Genomic DNA, 10,314 nt, shown 5'->3' on the forward strand with positions numbered 1-10,314 from the left:
AGATTCAAGCTTAAGGCATCACTAAAATAGTAAAACATCAATTAAAACCATAACATAACTTAAAACCTTAACATAACTTAAGGGGAAATCTAACTTAAGGAATTCTCTAGTATAACAGATCTTCGCTGTTCCACAGCCTTCACCAACCTATCTTCCATGCGATCACATCGCCGCCGCCTTCCGAACTTCCTCAATCCTAGTAGAAAGCACAATTATTTACAATGCAAGTAAAACACAAGGATAGGCATATATATCAAGAAATTCAAGTATACAATTAGACATGTTATACAATTAGGCAAGTAATTACAAGTTAGCAAAGTGATGCATGAGCATCTTTCCTATCTTTTCCTAGTGAATTTGCATCTAATTTGTTAAATTTAATAAAGAATTAATTATCTTTTAGCCAATATGAATGCTACTTTGAGTCTTTTGCAATTTTGTTTATTTTAGGTAGCATTCGGCAGAATTTGATGGAGTTTCTGCAGCACAAGAATAAAAGGAGATAGCAGCAAGGAGCGACGCGCACGCATGCTTGACGCGTGCGCGTGATTTGGAGATATCCATGGCGACGCATGCGCGTGACTGAAGCGTACGCGTGAATTGAAGATTTGCTCAGCAACGCGTCCGCGTGACTTGTGAAAAAGACCATCGACGCGTACGCGTGATTGACGCGTACGCGTGACATGCACCACGAGCAGAAAACGCAGAAAAATGCTGGGGGTGATTTCTGGGCTGTTTTAACTCAGTTTTCAACCCAGAAAACATAGATTAGAAGCTGCAGAATGGACAAAATATGTGGTTCCCACCCTTCAACTGAAGACTTGTCAATTAAATTCAAATTTAAATTAAAATCTTATTTTTAGGAAAAGATATTATTTTTAGTTTTAGATAATTAGATTTTAAATTTATTAGGATTAGTTATAAATAGGAATTTAGATGCCATCAGATTGGATCTCTGTACATTTTGACAATCCTTATTTTCTCTCTGAACCATGAGCAATTAATCCTCCATTGTTAAGGTTAGGAGCTCTGTCTATTTGTATGGATTGATTCGTTTGCTCTTTCTAATTTAATTCATGTTTTGGTTTATATTTCAATAATTGTTTTCGTTCTTTATTTTATGAATTTGGGTGGACCGGAAGTGTTCATACCCTGGGTCGAGCTATCCGACCCGGGATGATTAGAGATAAAGCGATCGACCTCTTCAGGTCAGACTATCCGATCTTTTCTTAAGGAGCTCGGCCAAATCGACAGAAGAGCCCAGTAAAGGGCCCAAATAGAGGAGCACGACCCAAATCCTAAGGCTATAGAGATAAAGGCGGTTCCATTGAAAGATACGCTAACCTCAACTCAAAGCTAAAGATAAGATAAGATAACTAACTTATCTTATCCACAGAAGGTCACATCTTACCATTATAAATACACTGGAGCACCCAGGTATAACTCATACTCTGATTCTACTCAATACTTGCTTAATACCCTTGCTAACTTAAGCATCGGAGTCCCTTGCAGGTACCCCCCCACCCTTCGGTGACAAAGGATCAGCGGCACATTCAGTCCAACAAGTCGGACGCGCCAGCTCCGGCCGTTATTCACCAGCCGGACACATCGGCTCCGACCAGCACAGAAGGTCTCGTCCGAGATCGACCTACAGTTTTAGGTAACCCTCGGAACATTGGCGCCGTTGCCGGGGAACCTGAAAGTCATCCCATCACCATGACAGACGACCATGACAACGACCACGATTCAGGTCTGGAGGATCGGACACCGCACAAAAACGCGGATGTCACGCTACAAAACACTCCGGAAACCAACAAAGACAAAGACTCACCAAATTCAGGGGCAATAGAAGCGCTCCTAGATCGCCTAAAACAACTAGAAAAAGAAACCCAACAACAACGGGAAATTGGAAGAGATCTCCAAAGAGAGGTGCGGCGACGTCGGGAGTTGGAAGAAAAACTACAGCAATTGGAAGCATATCTCAAATCGAAAGCCCCCCGGGCTAATCTCGAGGAAAATTCACGCAAAGAGCAAGACCCATTCACCAGGGAAATCATGAAAACCAAAATTCCAAAAGACTTCAAACTCCCGAATATGACCCTGTATGATGCCACCACGGATCCCAACCACCACCTCAGCAACTTCAGAAGTAGAATGTACCTCACTGACGCCCCAGATGCTGTTCGCTGCAAGGCTTTTCCAACAACTCTCACAAAGACAGCGATCCGATGGTTCGACAACCTACCCCCGAAGTCCATCTCAAGCTTTGATGAGTTAGCTAAAAAATTCCTAGCCAAATTCTCCATTCAGAAAGATAAAGCCAAGCACGCCCCCAGTTTACTAGGGATCAAACAAGGAGATCGGGAGAGCCTCCACAACTACATGGAGAGATTCAACAAAACATGCATGGACATACAAAGTTTACCAACAGAGGCCGCCATCATGGGACTCATCAATGGCCTACAAGAGGGACCTTTCAGCCAATCTATATCAAAAAAGTATCCGACCTCCTTAGACGAAGTGCGGAGCGGGCCGAAAAGTATATCAACATGGAGGAAAACGCTCGGTTAGGAGAAACCTCAAAATCGGGGGCTTCCTACCGAGACAAAGACAAGGAATCCAAAAGAAAAGAAGATCGACAAGGGGAGAAAATCAAAAAATACCATAACTACACCCCTCTCAGGGCATCCCTGGTCGAGATATACAAAGAAGTCTGCCATACAGAAAAAATCCCCCCAGCATGGCCACTCAAAGGCAAAAGGGGAAGAGGAAATCGAAAGGAATATTGTGAATACCATCAAGTCCGAGGACACTCCACAAATGAATGCTTCGACCTAAAAAACATCATAGAAAAATTGGTGAGAGAAGGAAAATTAGATCGATTCTTGGCCACCCGAGAGGATGATCAAAGAAAGAGACGAAGGGATGAAGATACCGAGCGAACAGAACGATCACCTCGGACACCAGAAAGACATGTCCACATGATACACGGTGGATTCACAGCAGGTGGGATCTCCAAATCCTCTCGCAAAAGATATCTCAAAGAAGTATATCATGTCGAAGGAGAGGAAAAAGCACTCAACATGCCGGCAATTACATTCACTAAAGAGGACGCATCCGGCATCATCACAGGACACGATGGTCCCATGGTTATCACCATCATATTGGCAAACGCCAACCTACACCGCACCTTAATAGACCAAGGGAGTTCTGCCGACATCTTATTCAAAACAGCCTTTGATAAACTCGGCTGGTGCGCGAAATTGTGAACAATACTTTTTCACAACTCAAATAATCCCCGGTAATGGCTCCAAGAACTTGGTGGCTCAATACCATGGCATTACACAACTTCGCACAACTAACCAGCAAGTGCACTGGGTCGTCCAAGTAATAAACCTTACGTGAGTAAGGGTCGATCCCACGGAGATTGTTAGCATTGAAGCAAGCTATGGTCATCTTGTAAATCTTAGTCAGGCAAACTCAAATGTATATGATGATGAACGAAAATAACATAAAAGATAAGGATAGAGATACTTATGTAATTCATTGGTAGGAACTTCAGATAAACGCATGAAGATGCCTTCCCTTCCGTCTCTCTGCTTTCCTACTGCCTTCATCCAATCCTTTCTTACTCCTTTCCATGGCAAGCTCGTGTAGGGTCTCACTGTTGTCAGCAGCTACCTCCCATCCTCGCAGTGAAAGCTAATGCATACACTCTGTCACAGTGCTGCCAATCACCGGTGTGGTTCCCTCCCCTACCGGAATAGAATAACTCTTTTGCGTCTGTCACTAACGCCCAGTAGGTTACAGGTTTGAAGCACGTCACAGTCATTCAATCATTGAATCCTACTCAGAATACCACAGACAAGGTTAGACCTTCCGGATTCTCTTGAATGCTGCCATCAGTTCTTGCCTATACCACGAAGACTCTGATCTCACGGAATGGCTGGCTCGTTTGTCAGGCGAGCACTCGGTTGTCAGGCGATCAACCATGCATCATGCAATCAGAAATCCAAGAGATATTCACTAAGCCTCAAATGCTTGTAGAACAAGAGTGGTTGTCAGTCACTTTGTTCATGAGTGAGAATGGTGATGGGCGTCAATCATCACCTTCATCAAGTTGAAGAACAAGTGATATCTTGGAACAAGAACAAGCGGAATTGAATGAAAGATCAATAGTAATTGCATTAATACTCGAGGTACAGCAGAGCTCCACACCTTAATCTATGGTGTGTAGAAACTCCACCGTTGAAAATACATAAGCATAAGGTCTAGGCATGGCCGTGAGGCCAGCCTCCCCAAAGTGATCAAAGGATCTAAAATAATCCCCAGATGATAAATACAATAGTAAAAGGTCCTACTTATAGAAAACTAGTAGCCTAAGGTGTACAGAAATGAGTAAATGACATAAAAATCCTCTTCCGGGCCCACTTGGTGTGTGCTTGGGCTGAGCAATAAAGCAAATTTCGTGTAGAGACTCTTCTTGGAGTTAAACGCCAGCTTTGGTGCCAGTTTGGGCGTTTAACTCCCATTTGGGTGCCAGTTCCAGCGTTTAACGCTGGGATTTCTTGAGGTGACTTTGAACGCCGGTTTGGGCCATCAAATCTTGGGAAAAGTATGGACTATCATATATTGCTGGAAAGCCCAGAATGTCTACTTTCCAACGCCGTTGAGAGCGCGCCAATTGGGCTTCTGTAGCTCCAGAAAATCCGCTTCGAGTGCAGGGAGGTCAGAATCCAACAGCATCTGCAGTCCTTTTTGGTCTCTGGATCAGATTTTTGCTCAGGTCCCTCAATTTCAGCCAGAAAATACCTGAAATCACAGAAAAACACACAAACTCATAGTAAAGTCCAGAAAAGTGGATTTTAACTAAAAACTAATAAAAATATACTAAAAACTAACTAGATCATATCAAAAACATACTAAAAACAATGCCAAAAAGCATACAAATTATCCGCTCATCACAACACCAAACTTAAATTGTTGCTTGTCCCCAAGCAACTGAAAATCAAATAAGATAAAAGGAAGAGAATATGCAATGAATTCCAAAAACATCTGTGAAGATCAGTATTAATTAGATGAGCGGGGCTTTTAACTTTTTGCCTCTGAACAGTTTTGGCATCTCAATCTATCCTTTGAAATTCAGAATGGTTGGCTTCTTTAGGAACTTAGAATCCAGATAGTGTTAATGATTCTCCTAGTAAAGTATGATGATTCTTGAACATAGCTATTTATTGAGTCTTGGCTGTGGCCCAAAGCACTCTGTCTTTCCAGTATTACCACCGGATACATACATGCCACAGACACATAATTGGGTGAACCTTTTCAGATTGTGACTTAGCTTTGCTAAAGTCCCCAATTAGAGGTGTCCAGGGTTCTTAAGCACACTCTTATTTGCCTTGGATCACAACTCTTATTTTTTTTTTCGTTTTCTTTTTTTTTTCTTTTTTTTTTTTTTTTGGATAGCAATGCTTTTTCTTGCTTCAAGAATCATTTTATTGATTTTTCAGATCCTCAATAACATGTCTCCTTTTTTATCATTCTTTCAAGAGCCAACATTCATGAACCACAAATTCAAGATACATATGCACTGTTTAAGCATACATTCAGAGAACAAAAATATTGCCACCACATCAAAATAATTAAACTATTATAAAATTCAAAATTCATGCAATTCTTCCTTTTTCAATTAAGCACATTTTTATTCAAGAAAGGTGATGGATTCATAGGACATTCATAACTTTAAGGCATAGACACTAAGACACTAATGATCATAAGACACAAGCATGGATAACATAAAGCACTAAAATTCGAAAAACAAAGGAATAAAGAACAAGGAAATCAAGGAATGGGTCCACCTCAGTGATGGCGGCTCTTCCTTGCTTTTGAAGGTCCTATGGAGTGCTTGAGCTCCTCAATGTCTCTTCCTTGCCTTTGTTGCTCCTCTCTCATGATTCTTTGTTCTTCTCTAATTTCATGGAGGAGAATGGAGTGTTCTTGGTGCTCCACCCTTAGTTGTCCTATGTTGGAACTCAATTCTCCTTGGGAGGTGTTTAGTTGCTCCCAATAGTCTTGTGGAGGAAAGTGCATCCCTTGAGGTATCTCAGGGATCTCATGATGAGAGGGGTCTCTTGTTTGCTCCATCCTTTTCTTAGTGATGGGCTTGAGGTCATGCCTTCTCAGTTGAACCGGCTTTGGATGCCATAAATGGTTATGGAAAAACAAAAAGCAATGCTTTTACCACACCAAACTTAAAAGGTTTGCTCGTCCTCGAGCAAAAGAAGAAAGAAGAGAGTAGAAGAAGAAGAAATGGGGGAGAGGGAGATGGCTGTGTGGTTCGGCCAAAAAAAGGGGGAGAAGTGGTGGTTTATGAAGGATGGATGTGAGTGGTGAAGAGAAAGAGATGTTGAGGTGATTGGTGAATGGGTGAAGAAGAAGAGAGAGAGTGGTGGGGTTGGTGGGGATCCTGTGGGGTCCACAGATCCTGAGGTGTCAAGGAAAAGTCATCCCTGCACCAAATGGCATCAAAATCCACGTTTTGAGCCTTTTCTGGCGTTAAACGCCGGGCTGGTGCCCATTCCTGGCGTTTAACGCCAGGTTTTTGCCCTTTACTGGCGTTTAACGCCAGTCTGGTGCCCCTTTCTGGCGTTAAACGCCCAGAAGGGTGCCAGACTGGGCGTTAAACGCCCAACTGCTAGGCTGACTGGCGTTTGAACGCCAGCAGCATCTTCCTCCAGGGTGTGCTATTTTTCTTCCTGTTTTTTCATTCTGTTTTTGCTTTTTTTCATTGTTTTTGTGACTTCTTATGATCATCAACCTACAAAAAAGATAAAATAACAAAAGAAAATAGTTAACTATAAAACATTGGGTTGCCTCCCAACAAGCGCTTCTTTACTGTCATTAGCTTGACAGAGGACTCTCATGGAGCCTCAGAGATGCTCAGAACCGTGTTGGAACTTCCCAACACCAAACTTAGAGTTTGATTGTGGCCTCCCAACACCAAACTTAGAGTCTGACTGTGGGGGCTCTGTTTGGCTCTGTTTTGAGAGAAGCTCTTCATGCTTCTTCTCCATGATGACAGAGGGATATCCTTGGGCCTTAAACACCAAGGATTCTTCATTCACTTGAATGATCAACTCTCCTCTATCAACATCAATCACAGCCTTTGCTGTGGCTAGGAAGGGTCTGCCAAGGATGATTGATTCATCCATGCACTTCCCAGTTTCTAGGACTATGAAATCAGTAGGAATGTAATGGTCTTCAACCTTAACCAGAACATCCTCTACAAGTCCATAGGCTTGTTTTCTTGAGTTGTCTGCCATCTCTAGTGAGATTTTTGCAGCTTGCACCTCAAAGATCCCTAATTTCTCCATTACAGAGAGGGGCATGAGGTTTATACTTGACCCCAAGTCACACAAGGCCTTCTTGAAGGTCATGGTGCCTATGGTACAAGGTATAGAAAACTTCCCAGGATCTTGCCTCTTTTGAGGCAATTGCTGCCTAGACAAGTTATCCAGTTCTTTGGTGAGCAAAGGGGGTTCATCCTCCCAAGTCTCATTTCCAAATAACTTGTCATTCAGCTTCATGATTGCTCCAAGGTATTTAGCAACTTGCTCCTCAGTGACATACTCCTCCTCTTCAGAGGAAGAATACTCATCAGAGCTCATGAAAGGCAGTAGTAAGTCCAAGGGAATCTCTATGGTCTCAGTTTGAGCCTCAGATTCCCAAGGTTCCTCATTGGGGAACTCATTGGAGGCCAGTGGACGTCCAGTGAGGCCTTCCTCAGTGGCGTTCACTGCCTCTTCTTCCTCCCAGAATTCGGCCATATTTATGGCTTTGCACTCTCCTTTTGGATTTTCTTCAGTGTTACTTGGGAGAGTGCTTGGGGGAAGTTCAGTAATTTTCTTGCTCAGCTGACCCACTTGTCCTTCCAAATTCCTAATGGAGGATCTAGTTTCAGTCATGAAACTTTGAGTGGTTTTGATTAGATCAGAGACCATGGTTGCTAAGTCAGAGGTATTCTGCTTAGAGCTCTCTGTCTGTTGCTAAGAAGATGATGGAAAAGGTTTACCATTGTTAAACCTGTTTCTTCCACCATTATTATTGAAACCTTGTTGAGGTCTCTCTTGATTCTTCCATGAGAGATTTGGGTGATTTCTCCATGAAGAATTATAGGTGTTACCATAGGGTTCTCCCAGGTAATTTACCTCTTCCACTGAAGGGTTCTCAGGATCATAAGCTTCTTCCTCAGATGAAGCATCCTTAGTACTGTTTGGTGCATTTTGCATTCCAGACAGACTTTGAGAAATCAGATTGACTTGTTGAGTCAATATTTTATTCTGAGCCAAAATGGCATTCAGAGTGTCAATTTCAAGAACTCCTTTCTTCTGACTAGTCCCATTGTTCACAGGATTCCTTTCAGAAGTGTACATGAATTGGTTATTTGCAACCATTTCAATCAGTTCTTGAGCCTCAGTAGGCGTCTTCTTCAGATGAAGAGATCCTCCAGCAGAGCTATCCAAAGACATCTTGGATAGTTCAGAGAGACCATCATAGAAAATACCTATGATGCTCTATTCAGAAAGCATGTCTGAAGGACATCTTCTGATTAATTGTTTGTATCTTTCCCAAGCTTCATAGAGGGATTCTCCATCCTTCTGTCTGAAGGTTTGGACTTCCACTCTAAGCTTACTCCATCTTTGTGGTGGAAAGAACTTTGCCAAGAAGGCATTGACTAGCTTTTCCCAAGAGTCCAGGCTTTCTTTAGGTTGAGAATTCAACCATATTCTAGCTCTGTCTCTTACAGCAAAAGGGAATAGCATCAGTCTATAGACCTCAGGGTTAACCCCATTAGTCTTGACTGTGTCACAGATTTGCAAGAATTCAGCTAAGAACTGATGAGGATCTTCCATTGGAAGTCCATGGAACTTGCAATTCTGTTGCATTAGAGAAACTAATTGAGGCTTAAGCTCAAAGTTGTTTGCTCCAATGGCAGGGATAGAGATGCTTCTCCCATAGAAATCAGGAGTAGGTGCAGTGAAGTCACCCAGCACCTTCCTTGCATTGTTGGCATTGTTATTGTTTTCGGCTGCCATGTGTTCTTCTTCCTTGAAGAATTCGGTCAGGTCCTCTAAAGAGAGTTGTGCCTTGGCTTCTCTTAGCTTTCGCTTCAAGGTTCTCTCAGGTTCAGGGTCAGCTTCAACAAGAATGCCTTTGTCTCTGCTCCTGCTCATATGAAAGAGAAGAGAAAAAGAAAATGTGGAATCCTCTATGTCACAGTATAGAGATTCCTTGAAATGTCAGAGGAAAAGAGAAATAGAAAGAAGAAGGAGAAGAAGAATTCGAACTTTAGTTAGATAAGGTTCGAATTGTGCATTCAGAAGGAGTGGTACTCCATAAATAGAAGGATGTGGGAAGGAGGGAAGAGAATTTTCGAAAATTCATTTAAAAGATTTTGAAAACATTTTGAAAATTTGATTGATAATTTTCGAAAATTAAAAGTGAAAAAGAAATCAAGTGATTTTTGAAAAAGATTTTGAAATTAGAAATTAAAAGATTTGATTGAAAACTATTTTGAAAAAGATGTGGTTAAAAAGATTTAATTGAAAAGTTATGGTTTTAAAAAGATGTGATTGAGAAGATATGATTTGAAAACAATTTTAAAAGATATGATTTGAAAACAATTTGAAAAGATATGATTTTAAAAATTAATGACTTGCCTAACAAGAAAAGATATGATTCAAACATAAAACCTTCCTCAACAGAAAAGGCAACAATTTTGAGATGTTCAATCAAATCATTAATTGTTAGTAAGTATCTTTTAAAAAGGAAAGAAATTGATTTTGAAAACATTTGATTGAAAAGATTTGATTTGAAAAAGATTTGATTTTGAAAAACTAAAAAAAATTGATTTGAAAACAAAATCTTCCCCCTAGCACCATCCTGGCGTTAAACGCCCAGAATGGTATACATTCTGGCGTTTAACGCCCAAAATGCTACCTCTTTGGGCGTTAAACGCCCAACCAGGTGCCCTGGCTGGCGTTTAAACGCCAGTCTGCCTTCTTCACTGGGCATTTTTGAATGCTCAGCTTTTTCTGTGTAATTCCTCTGCAGTATGTTCTGAATCTTCAATTCTTTGTATCATTGACTTGAAAAGACACAAATTAAAAATATTTTTGGATTTTTAATAATCAAAATGCAAAAGGAATCAATTAACAATGCATGCAAGACACCAAACTTAGCAGTTTGTGTGCCACTGACACTATATGAGACACACAGAATACTTCAAGTCAATAGAATTCAAAGATCAAAACA

At 41.3% G+C, this 10,314-nt stretch overlaps 1 non-coding gene across 1 annotated transcript; it reads left to right on the forward strand.

The window, feature by feature from the left end:
• The first annotated feature begins 8,582 nt into the window (after window positions 1-8,582).
• LOC130971874 (small nucleolar RNA R71) lies at window positions 8,583-8,690 on the forward strand. Its single transcript, XR_009083079.1, has one exon. It is a non-coding gene; the product is annotated as a small nucleolar RNA R71 (small nucleolar RNA).
• Window positions 8,691-10,314: the final 1,624 nt, after the last annotated feature.

Source organism: Arachis stenosperma, chromosome 3 (assembly GCF_014773155.1).
Source record: "Arachis stenosperma cultivar V10309 chromosome 3, arast.V10309.gnm1.PFL2, whole genome shotgun sequence".
Classification (NCBI taxonomy): Eukaryota; Viridiplantae; Streptophyta; class Magnoliopsida; order Fabales; family Fabaceae; genus Arachis; species Arachis stenosperma.